Raw genomic sequence first — 20,531 nt, forward strand, 5'->3', positions numbered from 1 at the left:
CGTTGTCAGTTATTGGTTTGCAGTTACATGATTGAACGTTGTGTGTTGTAACCCGCCCATGTTTCCCTTTATTGGTGTACTGAACCCCGGATCCCTCCCATTGTAACGCCCCTAAGTTCTCCCCATTGATCTTTGCATTGTACCCTCCCATGGGGGACGGCCCCTATTTAAGTCCCTGTAAAGCAGTTCTCCTCGCCTTTTTGGGTCCCCTTAGCCACCCTGTCAATAAACCCTGTGGAACCCTAAAAGGACCCTCTCAAGCTCTTTACTCATCCTCCAGCGCTGATGACTGCAGAGAAGGCTCTGAGCCTTAGCTGTGGTCTGGGTTTTTCAAATCCTGGACACGGGCCCCTCTTGGCGTGAGCCGCCTCACGAGCTGCCTGGGTGGGCCAGACACAGGTGGACAGAGGGGGGCAGCGTCAATGAACACAACATTGGATCAGTGATCTGTGTCACTGGGGGGTTTTGGGGTCCCTTTGGGATCCCTGAGGCTGCTCCTGCAGCCCTCAGTGACAGAGCACGTTCCCCAGCCTTGCCCAGATGGAATTTTGGCCCGTGGGGAGCTCTCAGACCAGTGGGGAAAAGAAACCAGCATATGCAGAAAGGCACAAATCCATGGTTTATTCTATGAAGGCATCCTATCTACATATACCCACGGCTATTGTTTTACAGGGGGTTTATATCTTTTGAGGGTTTTACAGTTTGCACCAATTACCAAGGGAATTCTACTTTCTAACCAATCCCTGAGGGAATTTACATTCAAAGCTGGCCTATGGATACTAAAAGAGAATGAACCACTAATATTGAAGATAAATAAGAGGGTCTTCCAAGGGGGGGAAGCTAAATTCCTTTTGTATTTGTCATTTCACAAGCCATTTTTTATCTCTAAGCTCTGGTTTTCCAAGGAGCTTGTGAGGATCCCTGAGGATGCAGGGAGACTTTCTTCTGTGTTTTCTGCTCCCTCCACAGTGCTGCTGCTCACTTGCAGTCCTCTTTCTAAACTCCCCTCAACTAGTGCAAAGAGTAAAACTCCTCAAACATGGTCTCCACTCTTTGCACTGGTCTCTGTAGAGGGAGTTAGAGCAAGAAAATAATCTTTGCAGTTAGCCCTAATGTTCAGCTCTAGCTTGATTAGTGTAGGGAATGAATTCTAGTGTCTTTGTAGAAAATCATTTAGCTGAGCCAATCAGACTAATTTAAAATGTCTACTTAAGCATGTTGAGAAAGTTAACTAAGATATACAAAGATAAATTATAAATTCCAGAAGGCTGAGGAAGATCAGGCAGTCTCTCCTGTGCAGGTGTAGTATACAGAGCATGTAGAAACACTAATAATGAAATATTTGCTTTGGAGGTGCAGAAAATACTGGTTTCATATGCTTTGACAAAATGGAGTAAAGGGTGTTTAATCCTACTGATCCATAGCAGTAAAAATGCAAAATAGATGACTGACTGCCTCTTATTTAATTTGATTTACTAGGGCTTATTAGCATCATTTCAGTGCTCCTGGCATGTACAAGCAATTAGGAGTCCAGCTGTGGAAGGACACTTTAGTTTTAAAAGCTCATATACATTCCAAATAGGAAAAAAGAAGAAATAGAAATGGACTTATTATTCAATCAGGGTTATTATAATTTTCTGGTCTGTTATACAATGTTTCATTTTGGACTTTTAAAAGCAGATAACAGGGATGATTTCATTTATATAAAGTTACTGTCATATTTATTTCCTTCATTAATTAAGCACAATTCATGGTTGATATGAAAGGTTGTGACTGCCCTCCTAGTGAGGCCTGAAACTGGGGAAATATTAGCTGTCAATAAAAAAGGTAATTTAATTAAGTTGTAAAAATAAAAAAGAAATAGTACAAGAACAAAAAATGTCCTTTCACAAAGCTTAATACAGTTACATAGTACAAAAATTTTTATCAAGAAATTGTAGCTTGCCCAAAAAAAAGGGGAAAAAATCCAGTGCTTTATTATGTGAAAAGAAAATTGGTATTTATTTATTATTTATTTATTTATTTATTTATTTTCTAATATGCTGCTATGGATTTTTCATCCATACCTAGGCACCGAATTTCAGAAACTTTCATTGTGTATAGATTTTTATGTTAGGAGTAAGAATGAATGTATTATAACTTCTTAGCCCTTCACTCAGAGGAGAAATAGTTGAACATGATAATATTATGGTTTAGGTATTTTAGATGGCCATTCAATGGCGTTATGTCTGTAATAGTTTCCTCTCCTATCATTTCTACCTCGACATTTGCATTGGATGAAATTGGATCTTGTTACTCAAAAAAAAAATTGTGAAAGGTAGTAATTCTGCTACCTTTACTGTGCTGACAGATTTCTTTGTCTCTGATCAGTTCTCTTGACCTCAATTCTCCCAGCTGGGAACAAGTTCTGCTACTATTCAGTCAAACTAGTTCATTTTTCTTGCCCTCATATTTTTCCTGTGACTATACATGAAATGGTAAGCAGCTGGAACAGAAGGTGTTTGGTATATTGCCTGCTAGATTGCTGTATTTTTCTCACTATTTAGTCTTGCTGTTCGTTTTCATCTTACTGTCTCTATCTTCTCTAGGATCAGCACCATTCCTGTTTTATACAGCACATGGTGCTGCAGGGTTCTAATTTCTAAGTGATCTAAGTGATGCCTGAAGCACCATTATAATATTAATTTAGCTTTGTTTTGATGGAATAAGCATGAGCAAGAGGAAAAGCATATTAATTAATTGTTTTCTTATAGAACATATACAATTAATTGGATTAAATAATTGATAATTTTATTAAAAATAAATTCATCAAGAAGTATCCGTGTATTTCTAAGAATGGATTAATAGACAATAGTAATGGAAAAACAGTGAAACCCCTCCAATATCCAAACAATTGTCCACTGTGAGTTTTTCCTTCAGTCAGGATGTACTAATGAACTCTCTGCTGTTACAGGCTTAGCTCTGATTACACCAAATCTTTGTGTAATCTTGTCACTTAGCTTGAGTCCAACCCTGATTGACCTAATGTTAAGTAGAAAAGTAATCTTACACTGGACTACAAGTACATGCACTAACCCTTGGTGGAACATTGTCCTCCCCTGGTCCCCTCCCCGCCTTGCTCCTTGGCCACTCTACAGTCCCAGTGTGACAATTGATAAAAGATTCGTGTTAATCACAAAAGCATTGGGGTTTGTATAAACCAGAATACTAAGCTCTGAAGTGAAGCATGGACATTAAATAAAGGAAATTATATTCTATATTATGTTGTATTATGTTACATTATAATATGTTATGTTTTCCAAATAAGTTCTATCGGCTACCAGCTTGCAAAATCAGACTTCCCAAAAAGCCCTTCCTGCCTTTGTCTGATCAATACTGCTTATCTCAAGGACCAGACTTCTAGAACTTCTCTGGTGGTTATCTACAAGGATGTTTATTCAACCACCACTGCTTATGACAACAAAAAACCAAAAATTATTGATTACAAGGAGAACCCACAGTATAAGAAGAGGCTGCAAACCGAGGTTGGGTGGAGCGTGGAGTGGGCAGTGACCCCTCACGTTCCCCAGCGCGCTGCTTGCTCTTTCTATATCAAATAAAGCAATCTAAGTTTTGCTGAATATCGAGACTTTTGTCTCTCACTTATAACACCAGGGATCCAGGGATTTCCACGTTGGCCATGTCTGTTTCCCTGGGCCTTTCCTGGAACTCCTGCATGGCTGAGTCAGGCTCAGCGCTGCCATGTCAGGATTTTCCACTCTAAGCAAGGACAGCACAGGAAGTGTTTGGTGTCCCCAGTGCCCCTGGGACACTTCACCACTGTCTGAATGGACCTGGGGACTGCCAGGGGCACCCTGCAGCACTGTGACCAGGTCTGCAGTGAAGCTCTTTGACACCCCTGTCACAGGCTCAGGTTAGCTCTCTGGGAGAACACTGGCACCGTGCCAGGTGTGGGGAACTGCCCCAGGGTGAGTTTTCCTGGAGGCAGAACCTCCAGAGCTGGCAGCTCCTTGGTGTGGCCCATGTCAAGGATTGGGTAAAGGAGGCAATGAAGGCTCTCTGCTTCTGAGGGTCCAGACACTTTATTGCTGTTAGAGGGATCAGACACAAAGAGCCCAGAGCACTGTTGTGCTCCGGATTAAATCCGGGGGCAGATCAGGGGGTGGCTACAAACAATGGACCTATGAAGGGTCTTTGGGGGAGGAGGGGAGGGCAAGGTCTGACAGGGTTACAGCCAATGAGGGAAGCAGGGGGAGGAGAAAAGGTCACATGGGCCAATGGGATGTCGAGTTTCCAAAGGGGTGGAACAACTGGGGATTGGCCCAGGGTAAGACTGACACAGAAGGTGCTGGAAAAAGGGGCGGGGTTACAGTGATGGACAAGGAATGTGCTGGAACAAGGGGCAGGGTTACAATGATGGACAAGGAAGGTGCTGGAACAAGGGGCAGGGTTACAATGATGGACAAGGAATGTGCTGGAACAAGGGGCGGGGTTACAATGATAGACAAGGAATGTGCTGGAACAAGGGGCGGGGTTACAGTGATGGACAAGGAATGTGCTGGAACAAGGGGCAGGGTTACAATGATGGACAAGGAATGTGCTGGAACAAGGGGCAGGGTTACAATGATGGACAAGGAATGTGCTGGAACAAGGGGCAGGGTTACAATGATGGACAAGGAAGGTGCTGGAACAAGGGGCGGGGTTACAGTGATGGACATGGGGCGGGGAATGCCAAATAAGGTCGTTTCAGGGGCCGATATAACTTGGGGACAGACCAACTGGGGAAAACATAGGGGAATATAGGAACAGACCATTTTAACAATTAACTGAATAAAATAAGATAAACGTGGACTGCAACAACCCTTGGGGCTCCTGTGCCCCTCTGGGTGGTGCATTGCCCAGAGCTCACTTGTAAGTGTTAAATTCGTCAATTATTAAGGAGCCCTAAATCCTTTAAACATAATCAAGTCTGAGGCAAGTTTGGCAAGGGGACCCAGTCTGAACCTCATGACTCAAAGGGATGGTCTCTATTACCTTTGCACTTGTATTTTTCTGTATCTCTGGTCTCCACATGAGTTATTTTATGTTGATTGTGAAATCAATTTTCTTTTGTTGTCTTTATCTATACAGTAAATAGTAGAGTAAACGTTTCCATTGAACTCTGTTAGTTTGAGCTTTCACAAAATTATATCCAATCTCCATTTGCTAATACCTTTGATGGTGGTTCTTTAAACTGCCTAAACCACTGATTCACAACACCATTGCACTAGTTCAAAAATAGCAGCCTAAACTCCACTATTGTTGCAATCCTTTGAGCTATTGTGGTAAATCTTCATATTAGGCAGGGCATCAAATCTGTGGGATATAGCTGTATGCCTTGAATGAACTCGAGGACATTACCCCTTTCAATATAAATATAGAAACTGATTTATTTCAATGAAATGTGTGGTACATTCTGTTGAACATTATTGTACATTACAGAAAGCAAAACTCGAAGTAAATAAAAGTGGTTACTGCAAAATTACAGTTTCTACATCTTCTGATTAATATAGTTCCATTTTCCTCTAAGAGAACATTGATAGTTTCGACAGTGATTATTCCCACACTTGTCCATCTATTTTTTCTTGGAAGTAAATATTCTAGAACTGTACATTTAGAGTACATTTAGATTTGCTGAAGCTGGGAAAATGTTAATCATGTAAAAAGGAAGAGTGAAAAATCTGTAAACATTAATTTCTTTCCTGGTAATTAGTGTTGTATTTTCTTATTTTTAGAATAATCTACGTTCTTAGTCATTGCTTTTAGTCACTCCAATAGGCATGACTAATCTAACTAGAAAACAATGAAGCATCTTCAAAGAGAAGAGAAATGTGTTAATCATGAAAATGACAAAATGGGGGTGGAAATTAAGGTGAATGACATATAATTTTAAATTCCTTACAGATGATAGAGTGGTTCCCTGGGACAGCTTCCCAGGACAACAGAACCAAGTAGGTTTGTGACAGACCACGACCCTTTGGTGTAATACTGAAGCCTAGGGGGTCTTTTTTAGTTTTGTTTTACCTAGGATATATTTAGAGCTTTCCCTTGAAAATGTGTACAGGACTTTGAGGTATGTCAAATAGAATTTAAGCAGTTCAGTGCCATGAGGCTGTACTCACCTGTAGAGCCCTTTGAGGGCTTTGTAGTGGTCAGTGGTAGAAGCACCCACTGTAAGCTCCTTGGTAGAAGCACCAGGTAATCTGAGCTTTTATAACTGCAAGTTGGATCCAGGAATCTGACTCTAGGATTTGTTAAATTATGTTGTAACAGAAACTACAGTTTTATGTTTCAAAATTATTAGTGATAACAAAAAAATATTATCTCAGGTCATATAATTTGTCAGCTAAGAAAAAAACAGAAAAGCCCAAACACAATGAGTAGGGCTTTAGCAGCATGCCACTAGCCCCTAGCCAGAAACACAGTCCTGGGAGATTTGTCCTTTGGGTTTAGGTGCACAGGATGTTCTAGGAACTGCAAAGAGAGAGACAGAAGCATGCTGCCTAAAGCAAAGGGCATGTAATGTGTGATTGCAAAATGTAGTTTAACGGAGCTAAACAGTTCCAGCTCTCAGCCTTTCTTCAGGAGAGGGGCTTCAGGCCCTGAATCAGCACTGTGGCCCTTGGTTGGGTTTTCTCTGTGTCTCCACATCTCCCTGTGGCTGGGGAAGCCAGACCTGGACACAGCAGCCCCCTGGCCCCACAAGGGCTGAGGAGACCAGAAGAATCCCCCCATCTTTGTTGCCCCTGTTGGCAGCAATGCTCCTGATGCAGCCCAGTGCACTGAGCCTGCCGTGCTGCAAGAGCTCATTGATGGCTCCTGTTGAACCCAGCAGGACCCCCAAGCCTTTCCCACAAAGCCACATTCCAGCTGCTCACAAGCCAGCCCCTGCTGGTTCCTGGTGCTATGGCTGTCCAGGGACAGGACTCCACACTTCCCTTTGCTGGCCTTGGGGATGTTCCTGTCAGGCCATTCCTCCAGGTGCTCGAGGTCCTTCCTTGCTGCATGGCAGCATGACATATCCATGTCATATCCCCCACTGTGCCAGGGTTGTGTCATCACAAACCTGCCGAGGGTGCGCTCTGCCCCATCATCCAAACCATGAGAAATGGCCTCAAGTTCACCCAGAGGAGTTTAGATAGGATATTAGGAAAAGAGAATTCATTGAAAGGATTTTCATGGGTTGAAACAGGCTGTCCAGGGAGCTGGTACAGTCATGATGCCTGTAGAATAGAATAGAATAGAATAGAATAGAATAGAATAGAATAGAATAGAATAGAATATATAATTTAAAACCATGATGTGGCATTAGGGACAGGGTTTAGTGGTGGACTTGGCAGTGCTGGGTTATCAGTTGGACTCAATGATCTCAAGGATCTTTCTCCAACTTAAATGATTCTGTGATTCTGTTTTAAATAGGACTGGACCCTAGAGTACACCAGTAGTTACTGGTGTCTAACTGACTCTGGACCTGAATTTTCATCCAATTTTCAATCCACCTCACTGCTCATCCAGCATTATGCCTCATGTAATTATATAGTCCCATAATATAGAGAGAGTATTTATAGTGAGCACAGCTATCAGCACTTGTTCTCGTCTAAGGATTTTTGCATATGTGTATCCAGAAATGCACCAGGGAATCACTGCAGTCCACTGTATTTAGCTTATTATGCCATTTTTTAAAATTCAGGTGAAAGACTTCCTGTTCCCTCCATCTTTTACTTACTGATATTTTATATTTTCAATCCTGAAAAGTGGAAATGTGTCACTTGGAGTGGGAAAAAATGCTGTTTAAAGGTGATTATTTGTGATACTGTAGAGTGAGGAAAAGTTTTTCTGTACCCCACAAATAGCTGGGCCAAGGTCCCGTTTGAAAGCTGTGGCCCAAAAGCACGGATGGAAGACACATTTTAAAAACCACTCTTGATACTTCTCTTCTTCTTGCCTCCTCCAAATTTCTGATCAGGAATACTTTTGGAAATTATATCAGATAGTTTGCCTCTCTGACAGCTCTCAGTGTGCTCCTGCAAGTGAGACTAACAGAAAAAGGAGTGTTCTCTACTGAATGTCAGCTGCTGTCTGAAACAGGTAATTCCTCTGAGATCATCCACATTAACATGATTCAGTACAACCCCATTTAACCATCCTGTGCCAATTGTGGGCAAAAATCAAGTGTAGGAATTTTAATATCCTTTAAAAAGTATTTTAAAAATTATTTTTGATGGGTTGCTTTGGGTTTTTTTCTTTTCTTTGCAATTAATACCTCATCTGTGGTCTTTGTACTACTGTAGCAAAAGGTTCCTAAATATTTCTGTAAAATTATGAACTGTGTTAACTCACTGTAAACTCTTCACAGAGGAATAAAGTGGTGTATATATTGCCATAGAAATTCTGTATCAGAAGACAAGTGTGCTATTGTCAATTATAAATCAGTTCCACAAGTGAAAAAGCCTTTTTACTTCTCATGTCCAGTCAATAATAAAAAATTAAAGTACAGTCAACAGAGGGACCAGTTGTTTTTCCCCATAATAAGGCCTAACCCATGCCACATCCTGTCATTTGTAAGCTGTACATAGGGTAAAGTGATGTCTTCTCTGTACTGACACATATCTGAAGTTTAAAATGCATTACATGGGCAAAGTAATTTTTTTTCCTGTTGTAATTAATTCTTCTCTCTTAGATCTTTCTTAGATCATTTTGCAGATTATCTTCTTTTCAAGGCTGAAATTTATAATTTGTATATAGTTCTTAGTTTTAAGAAACTCCATGCAATCTGTGGATTACTCAGAACTTGTTTGTGGAGTAGTCATAAATGCTTTTACCACAATTTGATGTAGAAAATATGTTCATCTTCTGCCTTCCTCTGGCACTCCTAGGCATAGCAGTGAAAACAGAACTTGAACTCAAGCAGCAGTACAGTGGCACATCACACCAGCCAGCATTTTTGTAAGCCAACAGCTGCTTCTTGGCATGAATTAAATAGTTGTGATTCAGAAAAAGCAACTAGAGCATATCTTTTCAGCCTGGAAAAAAAAAAGGAGGGCCTTCTAGGAAAGTGATACATAGTTCTGGAAACACAGTAGATTTGATATGACATCTCTTTCTCATTAGAAGGCTCCCACTGTGATTTACTAGACTATATAAAAAAGAAAACTTTGCAATGTGGGACCTTACAGCTTTTAATTATTTCTGTTCTGGCATATAATTTTCACTCTCATTTTTCATTTTCCAAACATGATTTTAATTTTTTTTCTTTTCTTTTATAGTAGTGAGTGTCATCCTTTGCTTTCAAAGGGAAAGGAACAAAATCATCACTTACATTTTTCTTTTTTACTGAGGGGCCCTTAACCTACAGTTCACACTATTTATGTTCTGGCAAAAACTCCCAGCTGCCAAAAGTGCAGCATTTTTACACTTAGACAAAATAATGTGCTCCTAATTTCATTTTTATATGTAATTCTTAACTAATGTTTACACACTTCTTTTTTTCCCCTCATTTACATTTTGTGTGAGATATATATATATATATGAAATTAAAAGAAGAAAAAAGAGACGAGACTGGACAGATTACTGAAATAAAAGGAATAATTTTAAACATGATCAGTAACTTTTGTGCCATAAGTTAAATGGCAACTTGACTACCCTGATGAAATCATCTGTGCCTCCTTCATCCCTCTCCTCCAACAGCCTGCTCTTCTCAAATGTGTAAAATTACGAAGCAGAACATGCATGAGAATTAGAAGATTTGGTTATGTGTGTGCTAAGAGGTTCAGGGTATCTGAATCAGTATGATCAGAAATAACCCTCCCCTCTCACTGCTCCATCATGTCTGTCCACTTTGATTAACCCAGACGATTTATAAATGTAGTCGGGTTTGAACCTCCTCAGCTCCATTCTGATCTGCAGTGTATCACATTGATCACATTGCCTTTGCATGCTTGGTTTCACTGCAGCTAATAAACAGTGCTAGTGTCCTGATAATTCTGGTTTGCACAGAGTATGAGCAGCTTTGTTCTTTCTGCCATGCTTTTCAGCTACAATCAGAAACATAAAAAGGGAAGCTGTGGTTACTATTGAGAAAATGCCTAAGTACTTTGTGTGACTTAAAAGTGAAAAGGATTTTGTCTCTTTTATCTTGTTACCAGCTTGATTTAAATGATTTCATAATATGGGAAATGCAAGAGAAGTGACATTACCTGGAGCTTGTGGTCCCAAGTACCCAAGATAAGTCAGCAGCTTATCTGCTAGCCAGGAGAGCATTTCAACACATTTCACACTCTCACTCTTGTAGCACCTGCTAAAAGTGCATGACTTTGTGGGTTATCAGTATGAAATGGTATTCAATGAGAAAAATAAAGCATTTTTATTCACTCATTCATACAATATTTTTATTCACTTATTCACATGAAGAGCAAGCACTATTGGGAAATAACTGTTGCACTATATATTCTAATATATGACAAGTTCAGGAAAAGCTAAGCAGGGTCAGTATATCAGGAAAACAGAACCAAATCCACTGTTTTAATGGTTTCTCATGCGTTTTCATCTTGTCTTCCCAAGTGGCAGTGAGTGACCTCACTTAAAGATTAATCTTTTCATTAGAAACAGTAAGAGTGCTCCAATGCCTTCCTTTGCCAGAACATTTCTTTAAAACAGATGAGAGGTTTTTTTCCAGAACTGCTATTTTCTGCTTGCTACAAGTTCCTGGAGACTTTGAGATTCTGTTCTTTCTCAGATGCTGTTGATTTAAACTCAGAAAATATTCAAATTAGAAGTAGATGTGTAATATAATTATGGTATTCATTAGACCCAGGCTTTTTATAATGTCTGAAAAGAGGGGAAAAAAAAAAACCTGAACATGTTTCTATCATTTTTTCCAGAATTCATAACAGAATTTTAACCTCAAAAGTGCAGATTTTTCATGTAAAGAATTTGTGACTAAGTTGAATTCCAGGTGTAATATAGTTCCTTTTTCCCACCAAAGAAAGAAGTTGCAGCTTTTCAATTTTTTTTCTGGTTTAAGTTACTTTTTAAATGACACAGTATTTTTGAAAGTAAAACTTGCATTCAGGATGAAAGTTATAGAGTTTAAAATGATCTTTCATACATGAGTGAAAACTTTATGCACCATCACCAGGTGGAAAAGAAACAGCATGAATATAACCAGTTAATAGGTAAAATTGAGAACATGGCATGAGATGGTCCAAAGCTACATTAGTATTAACCAATGTACCAAAACTAGTGTTTTTCTAGAAAGAGGCAAGAAATATTTTGAAGAAATAAAGACCTCATCAGGTTTCTACATGGCTAAATAAAACTATTTGGAAAATAAGGGGACTTCAGTATTTCTGTTCTGAGGCACTGAACAATGTGCAGTTACCCTTCATCATTTTCAGCCTATCCATCTCCATCCTAGTGGTAAGGAAATAAATTTGCTTACTAATGTTTGACTTCATCTCATCAGCAAGAAAAGATATCTATCTCTTGTGATGAGACACTGTCCACTGATAATTTTATGGTAATGAATCATAACCATCATATTTCTTCTTCCATGTTGCTTTGCTTTAAGAAACTATAATGTTTATAGTAAATTAATCTAAAGGAAACATCAAAAAATGCCTGTCTTTTCATTTTGAAATGCATAATTTATGTTACTTCTGTGACAGCTTGAATAGTGCTGCAATTATCAGTCTATAATGCTTTGCATGATAAATCTGCTTTTCAGCTATTCATCATTCAGATGTAAATATTTACTCCACATTCAAATGAGCTACATTGATTGGGAGCAACTATTTATCATTCACTAGTCTAGAGGCAACAAAATCATATTCATGCTTCAGTTACTTCAAAATAGCAAATTTTTAAACATTGTTCACTACTAGCTTTTAGATATATATTTAATTAATTATAAAATGATAGCAAAGAAGGGCTTGGACTCTATTTTCACTCACGAGCTTAAACTAAGTTTAAAAGCAACTCTATTCTGTATGTGGCAAAGTCAAATTAAGATATCAATGTTTACACCTGATATTTCCTTATTTTACCGATTTCTTTAAAGTGCATGCTCTTTTGGGCCTTTTTTATTGGTTTTGGTTTTGTTTTGTTTTTTTTAACGTGTTTTCTTCTCTTGTATGAACTACATTTTTCTCCACCAATTCGTGCTTGTCCAGGTTTTTCTGTTTGTTTCAGTCCAGGCACAGATACTGTGAATTTCAGTGAATGAGGAGTGACAGGCAAGGGCAGATAAGTGTGTCAGGGGTTTTTTGGTTGTCTCATATCAAAGCAGCACCGAGTTTCTGAAGGTTGTGTTTACTTGTGCAGCAGGTCACTCCAGGGAGACAGGCAAGGGGAAAGCCTCTCATCTGTGCCACATCCTTGTCTCCTCTTTGGCCCAGAAGTGGCAGCTGCAGTTCCATGAACAAGGCTGCACTCTCTCCTTTTCCTTGCCCCACCTCCAGCATCTGCTGCTCTTCAACTCTGCCTCACACAGAAGCAGAAAACTCCAATTTCATGCATGTCTCATGCTGCTCTGTGGGGTTTTTTTTGCAGTTCTCTCCCATCAGCCACTCTTCTACTCCACTTCTACCTCCTCAATTACCTCTACCAGATTGGATCTGCTGGAGCTTTTTTTTTAATGTATCTCAGCTTTTCTTCTGCTGATGATTATTCTAATCACTGGTACCTGCACAGCAGTGGAAGATACAAACAAGTCTCCTATGTTCCAGGGGCAACACTAGTAGTTCAGACAATATAAGACAAAGCAAAAGTCATTAAAAATGAGTTCTTCTAATAGACAGTTAAAAGAATTTCACTATGGATGAGATTATTTATGCTTCCAGTAGATGCATGCTGAGAAACAGAGGGAAGAAAACTTTCTGTCTTCTCACTGAAATAAAATTACTGAATTAAATATAACCCACAAAAAAGAGGTTTAGCTCAAATAAACGACATAGGTCAAGGTTTGTTTTTGTTGGTTTTTTGGGTTTTTTTTAAAGGTGTGTTACAGAAAACATTTATTTTGGGGGGAATAAACTCTACTATTCAACAAAGTGAATTTGCTCAACAGTTTCAAAATGTCTCCCTAATTCCTAAATTTTTTTGACAAAGATTGACCAAAAACTTTTTCTTTGATAAGGATTGTGAGCTAGGAAGGCATCATGATATAAAGCCAAGATTTCAATTGTTTGTATTCTTAACTATACTTTAGCCTGCCCGCTCTTATTTTATGAGATTAGGAACAGAGACTTAGTTTTTAAACAAGTATTTTCCTTCGTGGCCAGTTAAGGTGATGCATCACAAAACTCAGGGGCTATTTCCATGAAGAAACGTTCCAGCACGAGCTGCATATCACCTCAATTAAGCACATGCAGCTCTGAAGCTCTTATCTTAATCCCTGTACTGATAAAACAGTAATTGTTCTGTTAGACTACAAGGGGAACCGTGACTCAAGAAAGGACATCATGTTCCAATTGATCTCAATTACTCTGATGTACTAATTCTTTTGTCCACCATCTAAATTTAATGTTTCTGTCTCCCTAAGGATTTGTCACAAGATCTCCTATATTATCAGGTTTGTGCTGCCCTGTCACTATCTAGTCTCCATTCTCAACCAAACCAAAAGAATTGCCTTAATTTACCTGACAAGTCTTTTGAGACCTCAATTCATCACGGTGTTTTAAGTGTTTGAATTAGTTATACATGAATCATTAGTTCAGTGTCTCTTCAAAAGATCAGATTTTACCTTCTACCTTCTTTGGGGGCATTTTTGCATAGAGACATGAAGAAACTTCTGCTTTAAGTGAACACTATTGACTCATACTTCGTGAAGACTTTATATTGGCATGAGATTACAGCCTTCAGTAGAGTTACTCCAGATGTATATCATGAAGAAAATAAAACTTTGCCCATCAGTTTAAATCCTCCTAGTACAGTGAAAATTTGCCTAATGGCAACCAGTTTGTTCTTTTGTGTTTGCAGTGCATCAGACAGTGTCTCTCAACATGCATAAAACTCTACATTTTTGTTTCTCTGGGAACAACATTTAGGCATGAGCATGCCTTTCTGGGCTCCTTGTGCCATTCTGTCACGTTAAGTCTTCATCTCTTTGCCTCTGCCTAAGGGGTAACTGTGTACAGTATTAAGTATACAAATTAGGATAGGAAATATTACCTCTTAAAATCTGAAAGTACAGTATGTTCTACTTTAAGAATCTCATGTTTCATCAGTTGATGTGCATTTTTTGCATTGCTTCTCATCCTTCTCAGAAGTACCATGAAAGTAGAACTTACAAGCCAAGTCACATCTCAGTCACTTAAAAGGATGAGTGATTTTGTCCCAGTTTTTATTGCAAAAGAAATCTCAAAAAGCAGTCTGGTGAAAGCATTTCCTGAGTATGGTCACCAACTTCCTCACTCCTAGTACAAGTAAAAATAACAGAGAAAGACAAAAAAGATAATCCTGGAAAATGGTCTTGAAGAAGAGACTATATAAAATGTTGTTTAAAAACAACAGTAGGAAGGAAGGTAGACAGGCTGAAAGTATACAGGGCAAAAAAGGGGACAGAAGAGCTCTCTTTCAAAGGACTACCAAATACAGTAGCTCACATGAAATCTTGATTTGGGAATTCCCTTGACAACAATTTGCCATTCCATCTTCTGGAGCAATAAGTATGGGTTTATTTTAGTCTGCATCATCTCTATTGTCTTGTCTATCCTAAGAAAATATTTGTGTTAAATTGTTAGACAATTTAAGGGCTTTTAAATCTTGAGTTGTTATTTTTTTGTGAATTAAATTCATGACATTATAAATAACAAATAGAAACTGTTATTTACTCACAAACTGCTATTTTTTTTTATCTGCCACAGTGTGTCTTTTCTAATGGTAATCCCCAAATGAAGAATGCAACACCCTCCAAACCCTTTTCCAGTTTTACTGCTAGTGCTGTCTCCATCACATTCTCCTGCTGTCTGTGGGGTCTATGGCCTGATCTTATCTAAGGCCTAACTTATCTACCCTAAATTCTGACTGCAAGCCAGCAATATGTGGTTCTGAGCCCAAACCTCAGCTTAGACACTCTTAGTTCTGATGTTTTTTGATTTTCAGTGGGCCACCACTTACCTAACAGTGGGATTGAATATTTTGACTATCTAGGTCAGAAAAGTAGATAGGATTTTTCCAGAGTCATGAAAGGCACTCATAGAGCCACAATCTTATCCCTGCTTTCACTGGGGCAGTCTTGGTTCTTCATAACCTGTGCATGAAAGCAGGATACACCCAGCAGTAAGCAGCACATCCCAAGAGAAAGGCAGAGAAACGAAAAGAAAGGAAGTCCCACATCAAAGGTTTTCATTTAGCTGGACTACTCTGACTTCTGTAAACCAGTCCAGTCACTAGAAATAATAATGCAGAAACCCTCTCCCCACATTTGCCTCATAAAGTTTTCCATTGGGCTGCAGTTTGCAGAGCCCAGAAGAAAGCACGGGCACTGGGAGAATCTCACAGACCAAGCCAGATTACATTTCAGTCCCAGGGGCCCAAAAGAGTGAGCAAATTAATTCATTTTTAAAGCCATTTGCAGTAATTTGCTCGTGGCTGTTTTGTTTCCTCCAAAGGGGCCAAATTAGCAGGAGCAGAGCTGAGCTTAGAGCTTTTACTTTAGATTAAAAAGTTTTTCTAAGGATGGCTTCTTCACTGGATGTGGAGCAATAGTATAAAGACAGAACTTCCCCAAAAGTGTGGCTGCAGCCAGCACTTTCCTCATAGCACATTGGAAGAGCTGTATATTCAGATCAGAAAGGCAAATTTTGTGCCTTATTCTGAGCTAGCATTGCCCTTATTCATATGAGCAATGGAATTCCTCTGGACTCCAGGCTTACAAGCCTACTTGGACACTTGCAAGAATAAAAACTTGTGTGTAAGGACAGAGAGCCATGATGGCATAGCCCTGGGCACTCTCTCATGGCACGACACCAGGCTTAAGGCTTTGTTCAGCTGGTTTTTAAACAGCCTTTGGGTGGACTAGTGTTTATATTCTATGTATTCAAGCATAGACAATAAATTTTGGCTCATATTTTGTTAATTGTCCTTAGGTCTAGGCCTCTAGGAAATTGATAACAAGATAAATAATAACTAAATGACAGATTTTAAATTATGGGATACAACTGGATAAATATTATTTAAATAAACTTATGACAGGCTCTCCTTATCCCTCAGGTAGGAATTTCAGAAACCTTGAAAAAAAAGTTTTCCTCATTAGTCTTTTCAGTTTTAGCCTTGTATATACAATTCAGTTCTTAATTGATTATAACATAAGCACCTGAGATTCTTTTCCATCACCCCAGGAAACAGATTAATCATTTAGACCCAAGTTGTTTGAGAGTGAGGAGTGTAGCATTCAGAAGAAAGAAAGAGAACTGAGGGAGTTTTATTAAAAGACACATTTTCTGTACCTTTGCAGCTGCTTTCATGTATTTGCATGAACAAGCCCAAAGTCCCAGGATTTGTTTGTCTAACGACAATTTCAGGAGATTAGTTTTACTGTAGGAAGTTTCAGACTAGGATATAGCTTCCTATCCTTGGAATGTCCCTGAAATGTACAGCAGTGAGACAGCAGTGTCTAATTCTGAGCTTTTTGAACAGCTAGCTTGTCAAACCTGCCTGTCTTTATCATAAAGGTGATTCCCATCTGAGTTTGTCATACTTTGATTTTTTCAGTTTGGTCTGAGCTCTCCTCCCCAGGGTGGGCTCTGCACTGGAGTGGCAGCACCAGTGCCTGGAGCCCTCCCAGGTTTGGCTAAGTGGTCAGTTGGCAAACAGCCAGACTCTGTGGGTCACAACTAAGGAATGCAAAGATTGCAAAATATTAACTCCTTTCTTTCCTGAAACTCTGGAGAAATTCCCTGCTGGGGGTTAGCTGTGGGCCATAGAGTGTGTGTAGCCACAGCCCAGTTTGAGCAGCCCCTCTGCATGGTGCTTCAGCTCAAAGGTTTCCATAGTTCCCAGAGCTGAATCCCATCAGATTTGGGAAGCCCTTGCCTGTTTTTCAACCACCTCTGATCATTGAATGGAAATGGCCAGACAGCCCCAGGAAACACTGCATGAAATATGGGCTCACACCTAGGATGGTTAGGAAGAAGAATGGAAATATATTTGTTTCCTCAGGGAAAGAAGGGGAAGTACTTTTTTAGATTTGATTAGCCAAAATCATTTGTTTATCTCACCATTTTTGCATGGTGTGGTCTGACTGAGGAAAGAAAAGGAATGCCTGTTACAAGTTAAGGCAAGGTAAGAAGCCAAGATCCAAGCCTCTTTAGACCTTTAGAGTTTACTACCTTACAATCAAATATAGAAAAAGGTCTGAAGAGTTATTTTCTTTGTTATATGTTTTATCTAGGCAGAAGTTTGCCTAGGAATATTGAACACCTGCTGCTTCTCTGTATGTTGGTAAAGTTGTTATTTTATGTTGAGGGTACAGTGTATTTTGTCCAGCCCCTCTTTGCTGTATTTCAGGGTAGGTCTTCTGTATCAGAGTTCAGATTTTGTGTCAGCTTTTCTGATGGAATTGGTAGGTAACTAACAAGATATGCTGTGATACATTTTTCTTGGACATAACTGAAAAGAATGAGTCTCACTCAGACTACAAAATTATTTCTGTAATCTTTCAACTATAAACCCAGAACTCCAGATAGCAATTTTAAATATTTTAGAAACATTCTTTCTGTCTTGTGTTTAGAGAAATCTTTCTTAAGCTGGCTAGAAGTATGAAGAAGTACTTGTCACACTCAGTGTGAAAATGCAGTGTGTTTATCTGTAGGGCTCCCTTCAAACCAAGCCAGACCAGTCTCAGTGCAGCTGTTAAGGATTTAACCCTTTGAAAGCGGCAGAAATAAGACACAGTACACGGTCATCCTCCAAGAGAGGAGAGAGACGTTTATTGAGAGCACGATTTGTACTTTTCTAGCATGTTCTGCAGAGCTAAGACAAGGCAGTAACTCACTGGATAATTGAGAGAATGCCCGTGGGACCGTGGTTCAGGAAGAGTCCCAGGCTGGTACCAGGTGTTAATCTACTGTTGTTAATTCCATTCTATTTGACCAAGTTATCATCCTGGGAGAAAGTCTCCCTAACTGAAGCTGAACAAGCTGTCAGCCTGGGCAGGGCTGAGAGAGAAGCAGAAGCTCTAGGCTGTAATTTTCCTAGCTCTCTAACAGTGTGTCCACATTTCTTCATGCTCTGTACCACAGAAATTGTGTGAGTAGAGGGATGTGATCCATTTGTCCTAGTATTTGCTTTCCTTGAACTCTGTACGCTGTTTCTTGGGAATTATTTCTGCTTACAAGGGAAGTGGTGAGACAGATAAGGAGCTACAGCTGAGGCTGGTGAACATTTCACTGGTAAATGAGCAACATATGTTGGATCCCCTCCAGCACCACTGTTCACAATGCTTTTTTATCAAGGTATTTCCTTTGAAGAGTATGAGGTTGTTAATGTAAAGTATTAAGACTGAGTGAACCTGAAGTGGATAGATTAAATAAGTGCTGCCTGCTCTCTTTTCCTCTTTTCTGTTTATTTTATTGCACATAGGCTTGATCCATGAGTTAGGAGGAGTCCTGTGTTTTCTGTCAAGCTTGAACCTCAGCCTTAGTGACAGAAATGGCATGAAACTTTGTTATATACTGGAGATAACTAATTTGTCAGTTTATTTGATGGAGTTCTTGTTATAGTTTCCACCCTTCCCTTTTTTTAGTCTCCTCTGATTTTGCAAGTGTACCATCTTTTTGTCCAGATTCTAATCTATCTAATCTCTAACACCTGATTTATTTTTTTCCATTAGTCTAGTTTGTCAAGCTTGTGTCTAAAGGCAAATGAGAGAAGAGTGCTGTCACTTTGAATGAATGAGAGAATTAATCTGGTCTTAATATAAATTAATGTTATGAAATTGAAAGAATTATTGTTGTATTAAGAGTTACACCTGGTATAAATTCAATTATCTACCACCTCTAGCTGTAACCTGTATAACAGCAAGATATGACATGACAAGTTGTGAAGGCCCCAGAACAGCTGTGGGAATATATCTGATTTTAACACAAGGGGAAAATGGCACCCAGTAAATGAATGAAAGAAGTTACTCCTGCAAATTAAGTAGTTAAATGCTCAATCATGAAGCTATTAAACTGAGCAATATTTTATAATCTGCATTTCCTAATAAATAGCTATTAATAATTATTGCAAAGGAAAAAGCTATGGTAGTCAAAGTACCTGAATGTAGAGGAAATATTCTTTCAGTCTTAGTGAATATTGATTTCTCAAGTAACACTTGTGTGGCAGTACATGCAATATTTTTGTGTAAATTCTTTAGACATTAGCCAATATAAGTTTGTTTATAAACTGATTATGGCATACAGACAGTTTGGATGCAGTTTTCTTGTGTTAAAGGTTATTTTCTGCTCTAAGTTAAATTCCTGAATAAGAATCATATTCCATGGATTTTGAGGCATCCCTCTTAAAAAGCTTCTCCAGCAGGGAAATCAATATGTTATTTATGTTCTCTTATCTGTGTGATCCTGCTGTGCTGAGCCCAGTGTGAGCAGCACGTCACTCCGTGGGACATTCTGGACAACAGTGCTGCTCGTGGTGAGGGCTGATGCTGCTCACTGCTGCCCTGTGCTGGGCCATGAAAAACAGCTTATAAAGGCTGTGCAGAAAGAGATCATGAAGCTGGCACATTCTGCCTTTACTTCGACATTTTAGTACTTTACTGAAGATTATTACTAGATTTTGGCAAGCTAAATTTGAGAGATATATATATATATAAAGTGATATCTATATATGGATGCAAACATCCCAGCTCTAATTTTCTATCATGTAGTTACACTTGAAAATTGTTGGTCCTTCAACAACAATTCCAGCATATTCTTATTTCAGTTCTGTGTTCTGGGGTTCTTGGCACTATAATGTGCTTATATTATTTTATTTTTTTTTAACTGTACAGGTATTACAAAATACTTTTTGAAGGCACTTTAGTCCATACAAATCATTATTATTTGACAACTGTTTTTTTCCAAAATGACTAAGTTCTTAAAAATAATAAGAAATGTGTAATATATTAAAATTTTGTGGTAATTTTCTTTCAAATTATGTCAGTTGGTAAAAAAAGAGAAGATTTCTACTTCTTGAGTCATTCTTTGTCTTTTCACACTTTATCCTCTGGATGTCTGACAACAGTACTGCAGTTGAAGTTTTTAATGCTGAAAGGCAAATACATTCTTGCAGCACCCAGGGAAGAGGACGAGCACACAGACCCAGGGAATGACAAGTGGAAAGGAGCTGCTGCCTTGTCTGATTGGTTTCTTGAGTCTTGTGCATGGGCTGAAAGCCTGGCAGCATTGCAGTCCTGTGCAAACTCTGCATTGCAATGATAGCTGTCTTCTGCTTGCTCTGGGTTTGTCTGGCCCCCCCGTGCAGACAAGGGGCTTGAGGAAGAGCAGTGAAGC

At 39.1% G+C, this 20,531-nt stretch overlaps 1 long non-coding RNA gene across 1 annotated transcript in view; it reads left to right on the forward strand.

The window, feature by feature from the left end:
* Nucleotides 1–8,037: 8,037 nt before the first annotated feature.
* LOC148221757 (uncharacterized) overlaps nt 8,038–20,531 on the forward strand; it is a 69,296-nt gene continuing 56,802 nt past the window's right edge. Inside the window, exon 1 of the long non-coding RNA XR_015807473.1 lies at nt 8,038–8,127. This is a non-coding gene — a long non-coding RNA (uncharacterized LOC148221757). The remainder of the gene's footprint in view (nt 8,128–20,531) is intronic.

Source organism: Sturnus vulgaris, chromosome 18 (genome assembly GCF_052056855.1).
Source record: "Sturnus vulgaris isolate bStuVul1 chromosome 18, bStuVul1.hap1, whole genome shotgun sequence".
Taxonomy (NCBI): domain Eukaryota; kingdom Metazoa; phylum Chordata; class Aves; order Passeriformes; family Sturnidae; genus Sturnus; species Sturnus vulgaris.